Source organism: Falco cherrug, chromosome Z, assembly GCF_023634085.1.
Source record: "Falco cherrug isolate bFalChe1 chromosome Z, bFalChe1.pri, whole genome shotgun sequence".
NCBI lineage: Eukaryota > Metazoa > Chordata > Aves > Falconiformes > Falconidae > Falco > Falco cherrug.
In genome coordinates, this window is record NC_073720.1 from 3,609,724 (window position 1) to 3,630,291 (window position 20,568).

At 51.1% G+C, this 20,568-nt stretch overlaps 1 protein-coding gene across 2 annotated transcripts in view; it reads left to right on the top strand.

Annotated features, from left to right (window-relative positions):
- Positions 1 to 865: 865 nt before the first annotated feature.
- ZBTB7C (zinc finger and BTB domain containing 7C) overlaps positions 866 to 20,568 on the top strand; it is a 164,213-nt gene continuing 144,510 nt past the window's right edge. For both annotated transcript variants that reach the window (XM_055698880.1, XM_055698879.1), the window contains exons 1-2: positions 866 to 978; positions 1,990 to 2,069. The gene's annotated coding sequence lies outside the window, so the exon portion shown is untranslated. The remainder of the gene's footprint in view (positions 979 to 1,989; positions 2,070 to 20,568) is intronic.

Below are 20,568 nucleotides of genomic sequence, written 5' to 3' on the forward strand. Positions count from 1 at the left end.
ATGGTTTATTTGGCTGGAATTATTTAATAGTTCAGGACACGACTGGGTTTTTTCCTCTTCAGTTTTTCTCTAGAGGCCATGGCATTTGCACACTCAGCCTTGCAAACCTCCTACAGCCACCCTCATGCCGGTGATCAGTGGCAGCGGGGTGAAGGTGGACACCAGCGAGTTCCCCCTTCCCAGCACCGTCTTCCCCAAACTCTGCCCGTTTGCCGTGCCAGCGCCTGATGCCAGCCCTCAGCCCAGCCCCTGGGCAGGCTCTCCCCCGCTCCCTCAGGCACAGCCTGCGGCGGGGCTGAGGGGATCGCGCCTCCACGTCCCGCCCGTGCCCCCCGGCGACAGCCCCCGCTCGTGCTGGTGGCCGCCACCTCCCCTCAAACAGCGCCGAGGGCCGCGAAGGGAAGGCGGGCAGCGGTCCCCGCCGCCCCGGCCCTGAGGCGCAGGGGAGGGGGCTGCGCTCAGACCCCGGGGCGCCGCGGCCAACCCGCTCCCCTCAGGCGGCGGCAGGCCCCACCCCCCCTTTTACGATTGGCTGTTCCGCCCGCCCTTCCACCGTTGATTGGCTGCTCCGCCCGCCTGTCCGCCGCGGTTTGTTTGGTCGCGTGGACCTGTCAAGCCCGCCGCGGGGGGGGAGCAGGGAGGGAAAGGCGCCCCCCCCCCCCCGCGCCGGTCCCACGTGGCAGCGCCCGGCGCCCCGACGGGGCGGGCGGGACGGCGGGACCCCTCGTCCCTCCCCCCCCCCCCCCCCGCCCCTCCCCGGTGACCCCCCCCCCCCCCCCCCCCCCGGCGGGGGTGGGACCCGCCCCGGGCTGCGGCGGCGGGGGCGGCGGCGGAGGGGGGGCGAGCCGCGCTGAGGGGAGGGAGCGGGCTACCGACATCCGGGCCCTTCGCTCGCCGCCGCCGGGAGCCGCCGGGAGCCGCGGGTCAGCGCCGCCACCGCCGGACGGGGCGGGCGGGCAGGCGGCTGCCGGCACGCAGGTGGGTCCGTGTCCCTGTCGTGTGTGCGTGTGTCTGTGTGTGCCCCCCTCAGACGCCACCGCCCTGAGGGACGGCCACCTCCCCGAGGCACCGCCACCCCCCTGGGGTGCTGCCCGCCCTGAGGTGCCTGAGGTACCGCCGCCCCGTCCCGTCCCGCCGGCGGCGCCGTCGCTCCCCCCGGGGCTCCCTCCCTTTTAATTTCGTTTTAGACGGTAAGTTCCTTATTTTATTGCATCTTCCCAAAGCGCCCCATTTCCTCCCACCGGCATTCCCGTGGCGCGGCGGGGGGACGGCGACACACACGGGGTCCCTGGTTGCCGCCTTCACGGACGGGGGGAGCGGAGGGGTGCACCGGCGAAACGTGCCCCCCATCCCCCCCCCCCCCCCCCCCCCCAGCTCCATTCCTCCCCGCCCTGCGTCGACCGTCCTGCGTGGGCAGGCGCCCCCCCCATCCCCCCATCCTCCCTTCCCCCCTCCCAGGGACCCGGCGAGGGCGCCCGGTTCTGCCGGCCGCATCCCGGAGAGGCAGCACCGCTCCCACCGCCGCTCCCAGGTCTACTGTCCCCACCCCCGTCCCTCTTTTTCTTCAATAATAATAATGATTATTTTTAAAATTTGTCGTTGATTAATTATTATTCTTCATTTTTATTGTTATTTTATTTATCGTGGCAAAACTTTTGCTGGAGTTCCTGCTGCCTGCGGTTGCTCACGCCGCAGCCGGCGCGCACGCAGACTGAGAGTATCAGCTTTTACTTCTAATTAAAGACAGGAGACAGGCTGTGGGGGGCGACCCCATCCCTTCTCCTCTGCACCTTCTACTGGGGGGGACAGGGACCAGGCGGCTCAGTTCCCCCCCGCGTTGGGGACTCCTCGATGGGTTTTTATTCCCGTTATTTCTCCGGCTTCTGCCTGAGCCCGCCTAAGGAGGCGGCTGTGGCTTGCGCAGGGGGTTTAAGGTGGCACCTCGGGCGAGGCGTTGTCACCGCTGATGCGTGTTACCGTGTCACTTAGGTTTGCCTGGCGCGATCCCCCTTCCCTGGATAACCCTGCATCCTGGCTCCCCGGCAGCAGCACCGAGCCTCGGAGATGCGGTACGTCTGCCAGCGCGTGGTCCTGCAGCGGGCAGGAGTGGGGCTGGCTGCCCTCTGAGCAGGCTGCCCGGGGGAGGGGGACCTGGGGGGCTGCCTGCATGCGAGGGACTAGTGAGCACCCCTGGGATGGGCTCAGCGTGGGGCGAGCATCCCTGGGGTGGGCTCAGTGCAGTGTGAGCATCCCTGGGACTGGCTCAGCGCGGGTGTGGGAAGTGTGGGGCGAGCATCCCTGGGACGGGTTCAGTGTGGGGTGAGCATCCCTGAGATGAGCTCAGTGTGGAGTGAGGATCCCTGAGACGGGCTCAGCCTGGGCGCAGAGAGCGTGGGGCGAGCTTCCCTGGGTTGAGCTCAGTGTGGGGCAAGCATCCATGGGGTGTGTTCATCCCAGGTATGGGGAGCATGGGGTGACCATCCCTGGAATGGGCTCAGCCTGGGTGCAGGGAGCGTGGGATGAGCATCCCTGGGATGGGCTTAGTGTGGGGCAAGCATCCCTGGGATGGCACAACCTGGGTGCAGAGAGCGTGGGCTAAGCATCCCTGGGGACAGGCTCAGTCCTGGTTCAGGGAGTGTGGGGAAAGCATCCCAGCCAGCGTGGGTGCATTGCCCCCTCCCGCACCACTGGCAGCAGTCCTACCATCCCCAAATGTCCCCTGGCCACACATGCTGTGCAGCAGGAGGGGGAGCTCGCACTGCGCTGGCTAAAGAGGGTGGGGAGCTGTGCAGGACAGAGGTCACCAGCCTGTGTGGGCTCCTGGGAGCCCCCCTCTGCCGCGTGCAAGGGGAACCCCCTTCCTCTGAACCCCCCTTTCCGCCAGCCCTCGCCGCAGCTCTGGCTCTGAATTTCCTCCAAGCCCTCCTTCCCATATTGTGCTATTGATTGCTGAGCTGAACTTCCTCCTGAAATCATTAAAGCTTAAAAAATTGATGGCACAATAGAGCCCTTTATTAGCCACATAACTTTTCTGGCTTTCTTCCTTTCTTCTTAATTTTTTTTTATTATTATTTTTTTTAATCAACACTAAAGGGCAGAGCCTGAGCTCAGATTTATGTTCTGTGTCCCTGTGAGAGCTGAGTAGCATGCCCTCCTCCACCCCAACTACCCATCAGCACAGCTGTGCTGGGCTATTTATTAGGAAAAATGGCAAAGAAGGAATCGATGTGTGCAGGTTTATTCTTTTCTTTTAATCTCAGCCTCCTCTCTTCGCAGCCTGCAGATAGGTCTATTTATTTCTGCTCTTATAAATAAAAATATTTGAACAGGGACTGTAATATTTTATTTCCTGTCGTGCTCATCCTTCGGTCTAACGGCAGCTGAGTTCTTGCTTGGTATTAACTTACCATTTTAGTAACAGTTGAGTTTTCCTAAAGGAAATCCCTCCGGGCCGGCCATTACTGTGTCATTGTGTAACACAGGAGAAAGATGGATTACCTGGATGGATCTCCACCAGTGTGACTTCTCCAAGTGACAGACTTCGGCTAATCCCCACTCCCCTTGCCATCGTTGGGATGGGTTTTATAGCTTCTAGGAAATATTTGCAGTATCTCCAGTGTGCGATTGTAAATACAGGTGCAGATTTGCCAGGTGGGACTGTTGGCAGCATGTGAAACCTCAGCTCCTGGAGTCAAGTCAGCCCCCTATGAGTTTTTCTTTAGCAGAGAATAAGAAGTTTTTACTTTTTCTGGTTATTCAGAGAGGTTTTGAGATGTGCTTTGAGTGTGTCTGGATAGAGAAGAAAGAAGGAAGGGAAAAAAGAATGTACATTTATGTGTGTGAGTGTGTATGGGCATAAAATAAATCACACAATTTCGAAGGCAATATAACATTTTGTTGAAGGATCCCTTAGTGATCCTGTGCCAGAGCAGGGACTGAAAGTCATGTAGAGGGGATGCTGCCTCGCTGCGTGGCCTTGGGCCAGTCATTTGTCTTTGCTGCAGTGTCAGTATCTCAGGAGTGTGGCTGCCTGCGCTACCCGTGTTTTCAGCTAGCCCTGTCTCAATGCTGCATGCTAGCCCCTTCAGCCTCACCATAATTTTCATGTGGCTCTTGCACCCTGTTATTTTTAGGGTGCTGTATCAGGGGTGAAACCCTTAGGTGTAAGGCATCCCCCCAAGAATGCTTCCTTCCTAGGACAGGAACAATAGTTGCATCCCTCTGCGCTCCTCATTTTTCAGAACATCAGCTTGGTTCTAGAGGGTAATGCTGACTGCCCTGCATGCCCCCTTTTTGTCATCGTTACAGAATATTTCATGCTGCTGCTGAAAATGATGAAGCTATAAAACAAGAATAGCTCTGAGGGGTTTATATTTGCAGATGACACCAAGCTGAGTGGTGCGGCTGGTGCCTGAGGGATGGGATGCCATCCAGAGGGACCTGGACAAGCTCGAGAAGTGGGCCTGTGTGAACCTCATGAGGTTCACCAAGGCCAAGTTCAAGGTTCTGCACCTTGGTCAGGGCAACCCCCAGTATCGGTGCAGGTGGATCTAGTCCAGCCCCCTGCCATGGGCAGGGACACCTTCAGCTGGATCAGGTTGCTCAGAGCCCGTGCAGCCTGGCCTTGGATGTTCCCAGGGATGGGCCATCGGGCACCTCTCTGGGCCGCCTGTGCCAGTGTCTCACCACCCCCAGCGTAAAACATTTCTTCCGTCTAGTCTGAATCCCTCCTCGCTGAGTTTAAAACCATGCCCCTTGTCCTGTCGCGACAGGCCCTGCTAAAAACTCTGTCCCCATCTTTCTCCTAAGCCCCCTCTAAGTGCTGGAAGGCTGCAGTAAGGTCTCCCCGGAGCCTTCTCCTCTCCGGGCTGGACAACCCCAGCTCTCCCAGCCTGTCCTCCCAGCAGGGGTGCCCCGGCCTCTGACCATCCCCGTGGCCTCCTCTGGCCCTGCTCCAGCAGGTCCCTGTCCTCCCTGTGCTGAGGACCCCAGAGCTGGATGCAGCACTGCAGGGGGGTCTCACCAGAGCAGTAGAGGGGCAATTATAAAAGGATCTGAGTTTGCCTAGACCGGGGCTTTGCAAGTACCAGAACTACGTGCCTGAAGGCATATTTAGGCAGCTAAATGTATGTGAAACCCTGCTCCTCCCTGGCTCACCCAGACAGAACATTCCTGATGTCCCAGCCGCTGTCCCACCGTGGCAGCATGGTCTCCTCGGCAGCAAGGACTCTCCGTTCTCTTCTCCTGCCACTCTCCAGCAGCTTATACAATTTTTTTGGCACTTTTCCCCAAAGTCATTATTCTGGGTAACGTGGTTTGTTTGTTTATGCTTTTTGGTTTTAATTATACTTTTTTTTTTTATTATTTATTGTGTCTGAAAAGCTCCAGGGCTTCCTTTCCTCTCCCCACTCCCAGATGGTCGCCTAGAAAAAAAAAGGAAATATTAGAATAAAAAAGGAAATAGTTTGGTTTCTGTAATGAATGAAGTTTGGCTTTTCCAGAGAGGATGTGGTAGAGAAAAAGGGGGGGGGGGGGGGATGGGGGGTGGGGAAGCGGCAGGTGTGTTTGGAGGGAAGGGTGTGCCCTGCCGTGTATTTTAAGCTCTGCTGGGTCTGTGCCACTCGTTTTACAGCACTTTGGTGAAAAGGGATCCAGGTCTCGCTCTGCTTTTAATCTCACCATGACCAGCTCAAAGAAACAACCCTCCCCGTTCTACGGAATCTGTTTCACTTATTTAATTAGATCTTAGTTCTCCATTATCCTCCTTGGGAGGAGGTGCCTTGGCTTATTTATCTAAGCTGCTTGGTCTGAAAGGATTTACATTTGTTTTTGGAGGAGGAGGAAGGAGCAGGTGGGTGGGGAGTGTTGGGGCTTGCCAGGCTGCTGGTTTCCTCTGCAGTGGACCTCCAGGAACAAAGGGAGTTGCTACAAAATCAGGGCTTCGAAGGAAATCAAAGGGTGAGATGACACTGCCTCTTCCTGGTGGCAAGGAGAACCAGAAGCCAGCTCTGCCTCCGTTACCTATAGTGGTACAATTCCCAGGGAGTGGGACTAGGATCTTGGCAGACCTCCATGGCTTGGAGATCCAGCCCATCCTGGTGACAATTCGGCTGCTGTGGCTTGGGGCGGCAGCAGTTCACTGTCACCCATGGCCATGGTGATTGTCCACACTTGTGGTCATTCATGCAGTGGGGTGAACAGCTGGCACAGGTAGAGGAGGTACACTGCGCCTGGCCACAGATGTGGAGTTAGCCCACATCCCCATAGGTGCCAGTGGGCCACCTCAGCCTGCTTTTGGACAGCATGTTGGCTTTGTCAAGGGTGGTGCAGGTCTGCACCTTGCCAGACTAGAGCTGGGATACTGCAGATCCACCCACCGTTTCAGCATCACTCACCAGCAGCTTGCATGCTGCCTCGGGGCACTCTGTAGAGAAGAGAAGCAGTATGGACTGATAGCATCTCATCCTGCCGGTTCATAGAAACCAGTGCTGGAGCGTGCATTGGGTGTGCTTAGCGTTCCTGCAGGGAAGCAGGTCTCTGGGGTGGGTAGGGAGGCTGTCCCAGCTAAGACACCTTTATCTGGGACTGGCTTTGCAGAGGCGTGAGCTGATGGCCTTTAGTTGCCCTTGTCATGGTCCAGGTGTTTTGGTGGGACACACATCTCAATATGAAAGGTCTGACTGAGACTCCTTGTTCTGCCAGAGGTGGGACTTCTGTGGTCCTCTTCTGGTTAAACACTTAGATGGGTGCTCTGTGGGTCGGGGTTCTCTCTCTGTTTGTTTTGCTGGGGTTTTCCTTGGGATTTGGGGACATCATCTATTTTTACCTCCATTCCCCATCAACACCAACCACGATGCTTCCTGTTCTCCCATGCGGTCTGTAGAGCCAGTGCTGCCACTTGCTGCTGCTGTCAAGCTGCTTATTGATAGCACGGACTCAGTCATGGTTGGCACCTGAATGAATTACTGCAATACAAATAAATAAGAAAAAAAATAATAGTATTTGCAAGAGCAACGGTTGGAGATCTAACATTTATGCAGGGCCATTCATCAGAAATGACACCCAAATGTTCTGTAAACTCACATGCACATAAAACGCCGCTTCCAGGCTTCAAGGCAGCATCAGCTGTTTAATAACAAATCTACACGATGCTTCGGGACCTGAAATGGAGAATTACTGCCGCCACTTGGAGCTGCAGGGAAAATTTGAGTCCAGCAATAGGATGAACTTCACTGGAAACTGGACAGGACACTCCCTATGAATATGACATGGACATTTTATTTATGTCTTCCAGTGGGCAAAACCAGCAGCTCTACGGCTTATCTGACAGTTGTCACCTCTGCCAGCCAAGCACCCCCAAGGGGGACATGGGTCCTTTTGAGTTATGGGTGACTGATGCTCAAGAAAGTCCCGAGTAACCTTACAGGTTACTCATTTGCTCAGGAAAGTGGTGTCTCCAAGCCTGTTGTCACTACTTCTTGCAGAATTTGGGTCTAGCGTGTCTGGGATCTACCAGCCTGCAAGGTGGCCTTTGCTCCATGGGACCCCTTGGTCTCTGTTCCCGTGGAAAGAGCCTTTCCATGCTACCTTAACCTTCTCATTGCATCATGTTTAACTACACGCAGCAGAGGAGGAGGTTGGGAGGGAGGAGAAAAGTTTACTTCTTGCCCTCTTTTTTCAGTTTAATCCCAAAATAGTATTTTTATTTATTTATTGGCTCAGGCCTTCTCCTTTCTCCAGGTTTTGCCGAGCGTAAGACCTGAAGATTTGCATGCTTGATCAAATCTGATGAGAGTAACCAAATCAGCAAATGTATGGACCTGAAGCTAATTGGCAGGTGATGAACTCCATGACTGCAATGAAGATGAGCCTTTCTGTAGAGGATGTTGTACCTTGGCACAGGGACACCAGTAAAAGCCATTGGCAACTTTTAAATATAAATGCCTTTGGGGGGTTTATTTTTAGGTTGCCTTGCTCTGTGATGGGCACACGATCAAAGTAAAAGCAAAAAAGGGTGGCAGGAGCATGGTGACCTCAGCTAGGTCAACAATGAGCTTGAGGTTAAAGTCCAGAAGATTCACCAAAACTGCGTGGTCAAAACTGTGACCATTTGCAACTTGAGAATTAAGTTCTATAAGTTAATCATGGTGATGTGAGAGAAAACATTCGGGGTATTCATTGTCGCTTTTAAGCATCTTGATTGTCAATTAAACAGAGAAGAAGAGAAACATGACTGATGATAGTCACTGAAGTTGCTCAGCGGGGATTTGCAGGCAGCGTTGTTATTGCATTATCCGTCTGCCAGCAGTGCTCCTCTTGTCAGCCTTGCCTTTATAAATCGTCCTTTTTTCAGATGTTTGCACCTTGGAGTTTTTTTTTGAGGCTGGAATTTGGTATTGAGGACCGTGGTCTTCTCTTCAACCCAAAGGCACCAGACGTTGGTGCAGACTTGGTGTTGGCCGGTGCCCTGGATTGGTTAAATTAATCCCTGATATACAATTTTGGAGTCTTTTTTATTCCTTTCCAAGAAGACAGATACTTCTTGGTCAGCCTGTTGAGAAGCATAGAGATGCCATGTGAAGCTGCAAGCTGGAAACAAGCAGCAGGGTTTCTTTAACAATCGCTGTTTCAAATGATAAGGCTATAAATGAGCCCTTTGATAGCATTCAATTACTGAGCCGATGCATTAATTTACTGGGCTCAGGTTGTAAATTTAAAGTGACCCATTGTGGATAACTGGCTAGCTGAAAAGGGTCACATAGACATAGTCCAGCTGGCTGAACAAAAATGCACATCGCTCTCAGCCTAGCTGAAGTAAAGCAAAATATACTGACTTTGGCTGTTCTTGTTACACAATAACAGGAAGATTTTGGTGGGAAAAGAATGTTGCAGGTGGGAACAGAAAACTACAGAAGAGAAACTAGGGGCGGGCTTGGTATTTAGGCAACTAACCAATAATGAGCTTAACTTTTGTAATATGTATGAGCTAATTATAACAAGGCATAAAAGGTGACTGTAAGAGACAATAAACGAAGTCTGCTGATCACTCATATTGAGTGACTGTGTCTTCCCTCTGTTGCAACAACCCATAATAATGATGGGCTTCAAAAAATAAACATCAACTTGTAAATTAATTTAGTGTCAGTTTACAAGTAACTCATTTTATGATTCACCTTCAAAATATGAAAAAAGAGGGTGTTAACTTCTTTTTTTGGGCTGTTGATGTGACTGGAGTATCCCACTTCAGCAGCTTCATATGTACATGTGCGTACGTACTCCTGCAGCACCAACTGTGTTATTTTTTAATGCCTTTTTTTTATGTCTTTTATTATGGACTGAGCTCGCAACACTTCCTAGCATGAGTGATTTTATTCGCCTGGCTAGTCCATTGATTTCAGGACCATACCTTCTTTGGGACTGTGTGTGCAGGGTTATTCTAAGCCCCGTTATCTTTATCGGGCTTTGAATTGTAAAGAAATGCCTGGCCATCCTTGTAAAATACCTGTTTGTTCTTGTTTGCAGCATGCAATCCCAGCTTAGAGCAAGAGGTTGAAAAACTATCGTGTTAAAACACAGCATGTTTTAAACGTGCATCGTTCTAGGGAGAAGCAGGGGGTAGGAGGATGTCTTCACAGCAGTTGCTGATGTAGCTTTGGAGGTCACTTTATTTACACCAATAGTGAACTACAGACCTGAGACTTCTTTAGAGGAACATGTCGGAGCCTTTAGCAAAGCCCTGGGGCAAAGTGCCATCAGCCCTGGCTGTGGATATGCTTAGGGTGGTGGCATCTCAGAGTTGGTGATGCTGAGTGGCTCTTCACACGGTGATCTGTATCGGACCTGGACCACTTCCCCAGGATGCACTTTCTGCACAGCTGCAAAAAAAATATGTGATATTGGGACTGTTTGTCATGTGGCCAAGGTGAACAGCAGGATCACTTGGTTTTAGGGGGGGTAATAGAGGAAAAAGGCACTTTTGATTTTGAAACATGAGTAATTGGGGAAGATGCTGCTGTGCCAGGTGCTGAGCCTCCCTTCTTTGGGCATCTGCAGATGCACAAGCCATTGGGATTGCTTCTCTTCTGGGAAGTGTAGCTCAAAAGCAGGCAAAGGTGTTAAATAAGAAAATCACACCCCTCCCTCCCCCCCCCCCCCCAAAAAAAAAAAAAAAATCTGAGGAGGAAATTAAAGTCACCTACCAGTCTTGAGCAAGTTTCCTCTGTTTTGGCAGGAGTTATTGCAGTGTTGGAAGGGAAATCTGCTGTAACTTTCCATTGTTGCTGCCCGGGGGTGCTGGATAAAAGGGATGGAGATGTGGGGAGTGAGGGTGGGCGATCAGGGTGCTGGCAGCAGGACTTTTGGGAGATAACACTCCCCTTCACCCCACCCAACACATGGTGGCAATGCCTTCCTTGGTGTAATAAGTCAGGGTATCCTCACTTCATAGGTGGTCCTGCTGCATGAGCATCCCTCATGAGATGGTCCTTGGGGGCCTGATATTGGGTTCAGGGGTGGCCAGTAGGTGTGTGGGGGTTAACCCCGTATGGTGTCAAGCCTCTTTTCACCCACCTCGACTCAGTGCTGCTGCAATTTTGACCCTGGTCCCTATTATCACATGCCGGTGCCTCCTAGTTGCTTGACAGCCTCAGTGCTGTTAATGGGACTTGGTCATTCCCCAGTGCTCCTGTCCTCCTCCTCCTCCTCCTCCTTCTCACCAGCAGGAAAATGCTGCACAGCCAAGGGGGTCTGGCACAGCCACACTCCTCTGCTAGCCCCTGGGCTCCCCAAAATGGGCTTCACAGCTTGCTGGGCTACTCTCTCTGTCATGAACTCTGGACCTCTGCAGTCACTGGAGGTGAAGAAGCTCTGCGTAGAAGAGTGGCTTCTTGTCAATGGGGTCCCCAGCCCCAGGAGAAGACCTGGTGAAGGGTGAGGAGTAGTGTCAAGCCATCTCTCCTGCTCTCTGTTACCTCAGATCCATGCAGCCCACCTGGTCCCACAGGGATGCCTTCAAACCAGGCTTATTGGGAGGCTCTTCTTCGTTATTTCTTCAGCTGGACTCTGCCACGTTGCTTCTAGAGGTGAAAAAGGAGTCTGAAGAAACATGCTGCCTCCAAGTCGGTGGGGGTGGCTGTTCCTCTCCGATACCCTCTCAGTCCTTGGAGCACGTGTGCTGTGGATGAGTAGTAAAGGTATTCCCATTGTATCTTCTAACTGGATGTACCAAATCATAGAATCATAGAATCATTGGCTTGGAAAAGACCTTTAAGATCATAGAGTCCAATTGTTAACCCAAGACTGCCAAGTCCACCACTAAACCATGTCTGTAAGCACTGCATCTACACATTTTTAAACACCTCCAAGGATGTTGATTCCACCACCTCCTTGGACAGCCTGTTCCAATGCTTGACCACTTGACATGCTTGCGTAGGGACAATATAGGTTCTCTATCATCTTTTGTTCAGGATCAGGTGTCCTGAAAAATGTTCTTTAGCTCAGATGTCACATGTGGACTTACTGAAGATCTGCTTTTTGGGTGGGGGTGAGGTTAGGTCATCTCAGAGGTCCCTTATAGATAAAATCCTGTGCATTTCTTGAAAGCTGTCTGGTATCAGTGAGGGTTTTCAGCCTGTACTTCTGATGGAAGGATCTGGAGGGTGATCTTGAGGTGGAGAGTGGAACCTGGAGACAGCCCATCGGCTGGACTGCTTATCACACCAGGAGATCACTCCATGATGAGGCCTGAATTTAGAAACAGCATGCATGCAAGGAGGGAATCTAATTGGCCAAATGCATACTAATTCATAGTAATTACACATGCAAATTAGTAGCATAATTTTGCATTTGTTTTGTGCAGGCATTTATGCACAGCGTTTCCTGCAAAATGCTGGGATGGTTTCGTGCCAGCTGTGGTCCTGGATGGGGGCATGCTGGTGATCTCAGTGTCAGGAGAGGTTGAGGGTATGACATGCTCAGGCATGAGAACGAATCCATTTTTCCATGGGATTTCCAGAGCTATGTGCTTCCCTGCCCCTGGAAAACTGCTTCACCTTCAGCTCAGTTCTTTTGATGGCTGTAGGGGAGAGCAGACATGCAGGAGGGGCATCCCTGAAACTGCTCTAGGAGATGCTGCTTACTTTCTTTCTTCATATAAAATAAATGAATGAATGACCAAAGGGACTTTTTTTTTTTTTTGTTCTTTAGAAGGCACTTAAGCTTTTTAATCTTTGCCGAGTGTGTCATGGGCTGGAATCTGCATAGACCTGTGCCTGCTTCATTCCTGCCTGCTTTGCCTGTCTGAAGAAGTCGCATTAGACGCAGTTTGCTGCCTGTGCTATCCAAAACTACCGTTATTGCTTCACACTCCGGAGCCTGATCTGGGATGTAAATCTCAAGTCTGTTTTGCCTTTCAGTTCATTGCATCCTGAAGCCTTTACAAGGACTGTCCTAATGATGTCAAAAAATGTTTCTTAATCTCTGTCTGCATCTGTCTACTTAATAGCTATGTGTATTGATGGTGGGCAATGAAGAGGTTTTGATGCTCATCTAGCATGCCCAGGTTGCCATGTAGGTTAGAGCATCCGGATTTCTGTCTGTAGGCAGTCCCTAATAAACACCAAGAACATTTTTAGCCACATCATGCCATCATATATTAAGTGTATGTTGTAGTTTGGTTTATGTTTTACATATATTACAGGCATACCTTGGGAATCCAGGTTGCTTGGTTCTGTTTAGAGCGTATCTATGGGGGCTTTGGGAGGAATGGGGAAGCAGTTAATTTGCATCTCCTTTAAAATTATCAAAAAATGGGGTGCTGTATGTAATACAGCTGTAGTTGTCGTTTTTTTAGGGTCATCTCTGTTGGAGCCTTGTATGCCTGGAAACTATAAAGTAAAAAGTAGTCCCAGTTTTCCATGGCTGCAAATCCCCCATGTTAATTTTCACATTGCAACAATTTGTACTTTAAAGGCACCATTTTAGTAAAGCTTAATGTTGCCTCTCCTGCATTTTAGACTTACATAGTTTTGCAAGAGATAATTGCCTGTTTGGGAGACAAAAAGCTAATTTTGCCTAGGGCTCTATTCTTTTTCTTAACAAAATTGATCCTCTTTGGGAAGCGTCTTGCAAGTAGTGAGTCTTTGGATGAGTCTGAAGGGGAACGAATAGGTGGATGATGTGCAGGTGTGGCTTGTAAAAAAAAACCCCAACCATAAACCATTTTGCTGCTGCACTGGATACCACTTCTGAACACCTTTTTCTTGCATGCTCTGCCTCATCTTAGGCTGCACCATGAGCTCCTGGGGATAGGGACATCTTTGTGGGTTTTGGCAACCACCGTGGTGGGTTCAGCATGGGATGTGCACCCCCAAAATATTTGCCATTGCACTTTTCTTTTGCTCTTAAGCTGTTATTGTTAAGATTAAGAGATGGTTTTATGTTGTTCCAAATATGCAAACGTTTAGACAGTGCAACCTGAAGCAGGCGGCTCCACGCAGCCTCTCAACGTTTCCCCAGGGCTCCCTGCATCGTGCTGGCCCTGGGGCTGGTGCTGCCTTGGGTGGCTGAGGTGGCTAGTGAGAGTCTGGTGACTCAGTTGCTGGGGGACACCTGGGTGGCTGAGATGACCTAAAGGGCTAAGTCTTCCCTCCTTGCTGTGCTGCATGCTCAGGGATGTCCTCTTCTGCTCCCCCATCTTGGGCACCTCTCCATCACATTGGGCTTGTGCTGGTGAGGCTCCTCCAAAGTCCATCACCAGCATGTTCCCCTCCACACCTTCCCGTGCACCCTCCCTCTCCCTCCCTGCAGCTAAAGCTCATCATCTAGCCACCTCCAGGTCAGATCCTTCAGCAGCTGAGCAAGAGGAGGCTCCACTGCAGACACGGCTGGTTGGCTAGCCAGCTGCACGTGTAGGTTATCAATAACAATTCATTAGGAATGTAAAGAGGCAGTGTATCTGCATGGAGCAGCTTTTCTTCATGGATGAGGGATGGATGCTGGTGGGAGGATTGCGTAAGTGGCTTTACTGCATGGTTGGGTTTGGGAAGGGGGCTGTGCTCGTGCCTCTGTATGCGGCTGTTTCCTAGAGGGACAGTGGTCAGGTTTTGCTTTTCTTTGGAGGTGGAGTTGCTCAAGATGAGTCTTCAGGAGGGCGAAAGGAAAAGGGAATCCTCTTCAAAGGGAATCCTCTTCAATCCAGGCAGAACACGGCAGAGGCCTGTGGGAGAGGTTTGCAGCCCCTCTCGGTCAAGATCTGATCCATGTGGAAGTGGCAGGTCTTCAATCTTTACTTGGGGCTCACTTTGTTGAGGCACACTCGGTAAGGTGACTTTGTGCAGGCTGGTGCAAGGTCACCTGACATCTGCACCGTTTCTCACCCTATTCTGCTTCTAGTTTTAGTTTGCAAAAGGGCTGTAGCTCACTGAGGCTCAGAGCTGACAAAGGCACCAAAAGCAATCCCCAAGCTACATGCTTGCTCCCAGCCCCCCCTCAGCTTTGCTGGTGGAGATGGGGGCGCTGGTGGGGTTGCACATTAACCCTGCAAAAATGCATGCAATGGAAAAAAGCTAGGCCATTTCCATCACCCAACTCACTGCCTAGCTTTGCAAAGCCCACTGTCTTCCAGTTTATATTAAACTAAGGACGGGGGTGGAGAGCTGGTTTTATTTTTTATTATTTTGACATGAACGGTTAGAAATTCTTATTTTAAAGAGGAATGAAAAGGCAAACTTTGGGTTTTAGCAAGTGCTCAAAGAAGCCTGTGCAAGGGTGTCTTGCTCTCCTGCAGGCATCTTCCATGACCGGAGCAGGTCGCTCGGGCATAGCATGGCTGTGGTTGTCACGGCTCACGTGGAGGCAGCTGAATAAGCTGGAGTGCTGTTAACAGGGAGCTGCCGCTGTGTGAGGCAGCTGTGCACAGCTGTACACTGTCCCGGGTTGCTGGGTGGCTCTGAGAGATGGTGCTGGGTGCAGGGTGCAGGTGGGGATGGCATGTGGCCTGGTGGGATTCAGGAGATGCTGTGGTCTCCTCATCTGGAGATGAGGATATGCTGCCTTGGGAAGCTGCGATGAAAATGCCTTAAAGAGGAGCAAGCTCTGATATCTGAAAAAAGAAAAGTAGGACTTGGATGTATCTGCTGCAATTGATAATTTCAATTTTCTTGTTTACAGCCGGTTGTGGGGTGAGGGCTTTATGGCTGGTGCAGGCAGAGGAGCATTGGTGTCTGTAGAGGGAGAGCAGACCCGGAGCTGGGCTCAACACTGCTTTGGGCTGAAGGGATGCTGTGATGTTTGACAGCAGCTGAAGATGGACTTGGTGGCTTCTCATCCGTGCCCACTGCTTGGCAGGTGTGCTCATGGTCTGGTGCAAAGCCTAGGAAGCGATGATCAGTGCTGTCCTTTAGGTCTGGGCATCTCTGCTCTGCCCCAGAGGTCCCACACATGGGAAGATTGCTCTGGATGAGGGTGTCCCGTGTCTCCAGGCAAAACCGAGTGTCTGTGGCCGGCTTTGTGCCACCTGGCATCCTTTCTCTGCCATAAGCTTTGAGTACCTGGACTGGGGCTGGACCAAACTTTGGATGCGCTGGCAACTAAAGCAGGAGGCTTTTGAGTCCCAGTGTGATGATGGGTAGAGAGGCAGTGAGCCCTCCTCGGCTCTGTCAAAACCTTTTCACCCTGTTCAGGCTAATCCCCGCTGTCCCTGCCACTCGTTTGCTGGTACTGAGGGACATCAGTTGGGCTTGCCTTCCTGTCTGATACAGGTGCTTCTGCTGGCAATTTGGCTTCAGGTTATTTGGCTTTTTTGAAGTCCCAGTAGAGTGGATCTGTCCCATGATATTCATCCTTTCCTGACTCCCGCGCTCCCCAATCCATCTTCTTGCTGAGTCTTGCCTGAGCCCTCTTGAAGTGCGTGTGTGATGCAGGAGAACTTTTGTCTACGGACAGTTGTTTAGTTGGGGTTCCTCTAAGGTTTTGTTTTTAGTAAGATGTACCATCAGTACTTATATAGACAGTAGAGACTGTGGGCTTCTTTCAGGGTGGTCTTACCTTAACTTATGAGAATATGACATTTGTGGCTTTCTTGTCTCATTATGCCTGAACAGGGGAGTGAAAGATGGCTCAGCTATGGAGATCGTTTTGGCTGAGGAATAAAGCGAGAGTTCTGGTCCTTTTGCAGGGGAGGATGCAATAGGTGAGATACTGAAACAACAAGACAGAGAGAGAGATTTGGAAAAAATGGGTGATACCATGATGTGGGGCTTGTAAGGGTGGCTGGGCATTTGGGAGACAGTTAATGAGCTGCAGGTGAAGGGTCTGACCTGGAGGTGGCTGGAGGATGAGCCTCAGCTGTGGGGAGGGAGGAGACAAGCCCATGGGGGCAGTGTGGAGACAATCAGCTCGGTGATGGACTTTGGGGAAGCCCCACAGCATGAGGCTGTTGTGATGGAGGGGTACCTAAGATGGGGCAGCAGGAGAGGACCTGCTGAAATGTGTGGTGCAGCAGAAGTAGGGCAGTGGAAAACACTGCATTTTCAAGCTTTTCTTTGGAATGATGAGGGCAAACAGTTTTTAAGGCTATTTTTTGAGTGAGCACAGCTGGGACTCTGCTGTCATTGCAGCCCTTTGGGAGACAGGACTTGGGGAGAGCCACCAGCGTGGGCACCATGGCTGGGGTGCTTGGTGGCACCTCATGCCAAGGGCAGTGCAGGCAGGGCTGGAGGACCTGCCTGCTCCTCCCTGCCCACAGTGTTTCGCTGGCAGCTTGCCATGAGGAGCAGCAGAGCAGGGTGTTCCAGCACCCTGGCTTTGCTGGCTGACCAAACCCCGCGCTGGGTGGCTTTGTGGCTGTGATTCCTCATTAAAAAGCAACAAGCAGGGAGAAACCTGGGAGCATAAATGTGTAAGCCTGGTGCTAAACTGAGCCAGATGCTGCTCAGGCTACGATGCCCCATGGTCCACAGGAGTGAGGATGTGGAAGTGGTTGCCTGTAGCCTGCGTGGGGGCGGCAGGGAGAGGAGGGAGTGGTGCAAGCCAGAATAATCCCTTTTTGTGTTTGTTTTTTTATTTTTATTTCTTATTTTTCATTTTTTTCTTCTGGAGCATTTTGGTTTCGCCCCTGGACAAAAGCAGGATAGTGCAGTGTGTCATTTCCTCCCCAGCAGCCATTCAGTGTGGCACCCGTGTGGGCTCTGCCACCCCCTCCCCTGCCCCAGGCACAGATTGCTCCTTGTTCCAGTTGTCTGTACCACCCAGGGTTTCCTTTCCAAGTTTTCTCACACCCTTTTATAGCTGTGCAGAAGAAAGCTTTAAAGCCACACAACTGAGGAACTGAGTAGGTAGGAGGGATAGCTTTAAAAACCAGGCGTGTTTCTCTGCCAGGCCGTGGTGATGGAGATGGGCTGGGTGAGCTCTGGTGATGCCCTGCGCGAAGATCAGGTTCAGCCCTTAAATAAGCTCCTGTCTCGTAGCCAAGAGGGCAGCTGGTCATGCATGCTGTATATCGATGAGTCTTTGAAAATGAGAGCAGCTGCATTTTTAGGTCCCAGTCCAGACACAGACTGCGAGGACTGGGTTCTGAGCGGGATGAATTGAAGCTGGCGAGCACTGTTGCCCTTGCTGGAGAGCTGGCTCGGTGCGGTGGCCCTGATGCTGATGGTCAAAGCATCCAATACAGCGGCGTCTCAAACATTTTGGGGATGAGGGAGAAGCCCAGATTTCCTGATCTGAGCAAAGAGTCAGCATTAGGCTGTCCTGCTTCCTATTTTTCTTGAGCTGATCAGCAGTTTCTTTCACTAAGGAATTATCCCCTGGGCAGGACCTTTTGCCCTCAACAGTTTGCTTAGGTGACAATCAAACAAATGACCTAGAAATAAGCGGCAATTCATTACAGCCCTCATTTAGCATGCAATAAAATGCACTGTATACCTTGTCTTTTGGTCAATAACGTGTATATTACACAGAGGAAGCATACAAGTCAATGTCTTTACATCAAATGAAGGCTTCTTGCAGACTCCTTTTTGCTGGAGTCTCTTGGCCTGGATGACAGATCACTGTTCAAATGATGGGGAGTGATATTGTTAAACAGTAATTGGTTACTGAATTATTTAGCTGCACAATCCCTGTAGCAGCAACACCACCAGCAAACACTTAACTCGCAATTGTCTCAGCTGGGAAACAAATACAGGGCACTGCAAACTCAATGGAGCCCAGAGGCAGAATAATTCTGTAGAGACTGTGCTTTAAGAAAAAGGTTTATAGTTATTTTGTTGATGACAGTCTCATGCAGTGGAAATTGTATGCTAATCACTTATCGGCTGCTGCCTTTTCATTTGTAAGCTGAATTGTGCTGCTTTTGTAAGGAAAAGGTAGTGTTAATCTGTTGCAGGTTCCCCAAATTAAAGGCCAGCATCTCCCTGTGCCTTCTGAATTCAGCAGTGTTTGCTGCAGGTGCGGTTGAGTTGTAACTCATGGGCTCCTGACCTGGGTTCCTGTAGGAGACAGGCTAATTCACAACACAGCCTGACTTGGCAGGCAGAAAACCCAACCCAAAGCAAGCATTACGTCCCGCAAAGCCTTGTTGCAGCGGCTTGCAGCTGCTTGAAGATCACCAGCTCTTTCCACACATGGTTCAAGACCAGGTGTTGCAGTGGAGGTGCTTTTTTTGCACTAACCTAGAGCAGAACCTAACCAACCATGATTCTCTCCCCAGTTTTCAGCTTGGCCATTGCTGAAAGTCCTCTGCCTTTGAGGTGCACCTAGAAAAATGACCAGCAGATACTGCACCAGTGCACAACTCGCTCTTGGTTTTATTTCCCCGCAGGTTGCAGGCGGTGGGGCCAGGCAGGAGGCTTTGCATGCTGATACCTTTTAGTACCAACTCCACTGCAAATGCAGCCCTTCATTTAAAGCAGTTCCAGTTCCTCCCCTGCCAGGCAGTTTCTTCTGTCCCTTTGGTGTCTGTGTGTGTAGGAGTATCTAAGAACTGCCTGGTGACCCTTCAGGGTTTGCTTTGAATTGGCCTGTGGTCTGGCAGCTTAAATACATTTCTCCCATGTCGGTGCTAGCTGTGTTCTCAGTGTGGTGCTCAGGAAGGATGGCATGACCCTGATTCAGTGTGTAAGATGCTCTTTTAAAATTGATCTTTGGGCTTTTAATTAATTTGCTCCCGTGGGCAGAGGGCAAGTTGAGGGGGGTGGGGAAAGGAGGTGCCAGCTGTTTGCAGGGGCTTGTTTCACAAGCTGCTAGTCCCAGCAGTGCCCAGTGTTTGCTGTGGGATAGGCTGTTCCCTCACTGCTTCATTATTTGAGATCGTTTAGCACTGAGGAATTGGGAGATTCCCCTCATTTAGGGCCTTAGGCTGCGGTACGTGTCATGGCACACCCTGGAGCAGCAGTGGGTCTCCATGAGCATCCCCAGGGACCAGCAGATGAAGCTTTCCCATCTGGCCATGTAGGCATGACCACTGGTAGGTGCTCTGTTGACTTTTCCAATCTTAGTTTGATCATTGCTATTAATTAATTAGAGAGTCATATGATGGTTCAGGTTGGAAGGGGTTTTAAGGGTTGTCTAGTTCCAACGTGCCTGCCCCGGGCAGGGCCACCTCCCCCCAGCCCAGGTGGGTCCCAGCCCCAGCCTGGCTGTGGGCACTGCCGGGGACGGGGCACCCACAGCTGCCCCGGGCAGCCTCTGCTGGCGCCTCACCACCCTCACGGGGAAGAAGTTGGTGACTTGCCCTGGTGCCTGGCAGACCCAGCACTGGAGCAGGGCTCTGTTTTGCTACATTTCTACTGTCTTACTCCCATCCAGTCCCATGGCAGCAGGTTTGATGCTTACTGGTCCAGCCCAGCTTTGCTTTTCCTTGCCTTCATGTAATCCTGTTGACGCTGTGTAACCAACAGCAGGATCCTGTGCGTCAAGCCTTCCCATAGATGTGTCTGGGGAAGACAAATCTTTCTAATAGAAGCCGGGCCTGTGACAGCTGTGACTTTCAAGCCTTGGTCTGTCTTCGTACTAAACCAGAAGATCTGCAAGACTTGTAACTTCCTGAGCAAGTGATATGTAAATCCAAATAGTTATAATTAACTTCAAAACACAAAACAGTCTGTCAAGCAAAAAAAAAGATCCTTCCTAAGCTTGGGATGAAACTGAGTGGCTTTTGATGTCACATTATCTGTGCCTTAAAAAAATCCAACTATTCCATAAATTCTGGATTGTAATAGGTAACTGATAACGAAGTTCTCACTTTCATAGGAACAGTTTCCAGGTTCTGTCACTGGGGTGAGCTGCTTGAGGCCTGTGTGTTTGGAAACAGGGTTATTGTTGTGTACATCAGCGTGCGGTCACTTAATTAAATACAATCAAGGCTTTGTGGGTCTCTGAAGACAGCAGCGTTGAGCAATGGCCGTGACAGACGGGACAGCAGGGCTGCTGCTGCTGCAGGGGATGGAGATGGAGCCTTTTGCACAGTCCCTATAGCTATATGTGATCTGTCTTGTAGCTGCTAGGGGCAGGCATGGGATGGATGGGGAATAGGGGAAGACCGTAAGTAGCTTTTGCTCTTGCCCATCTTCC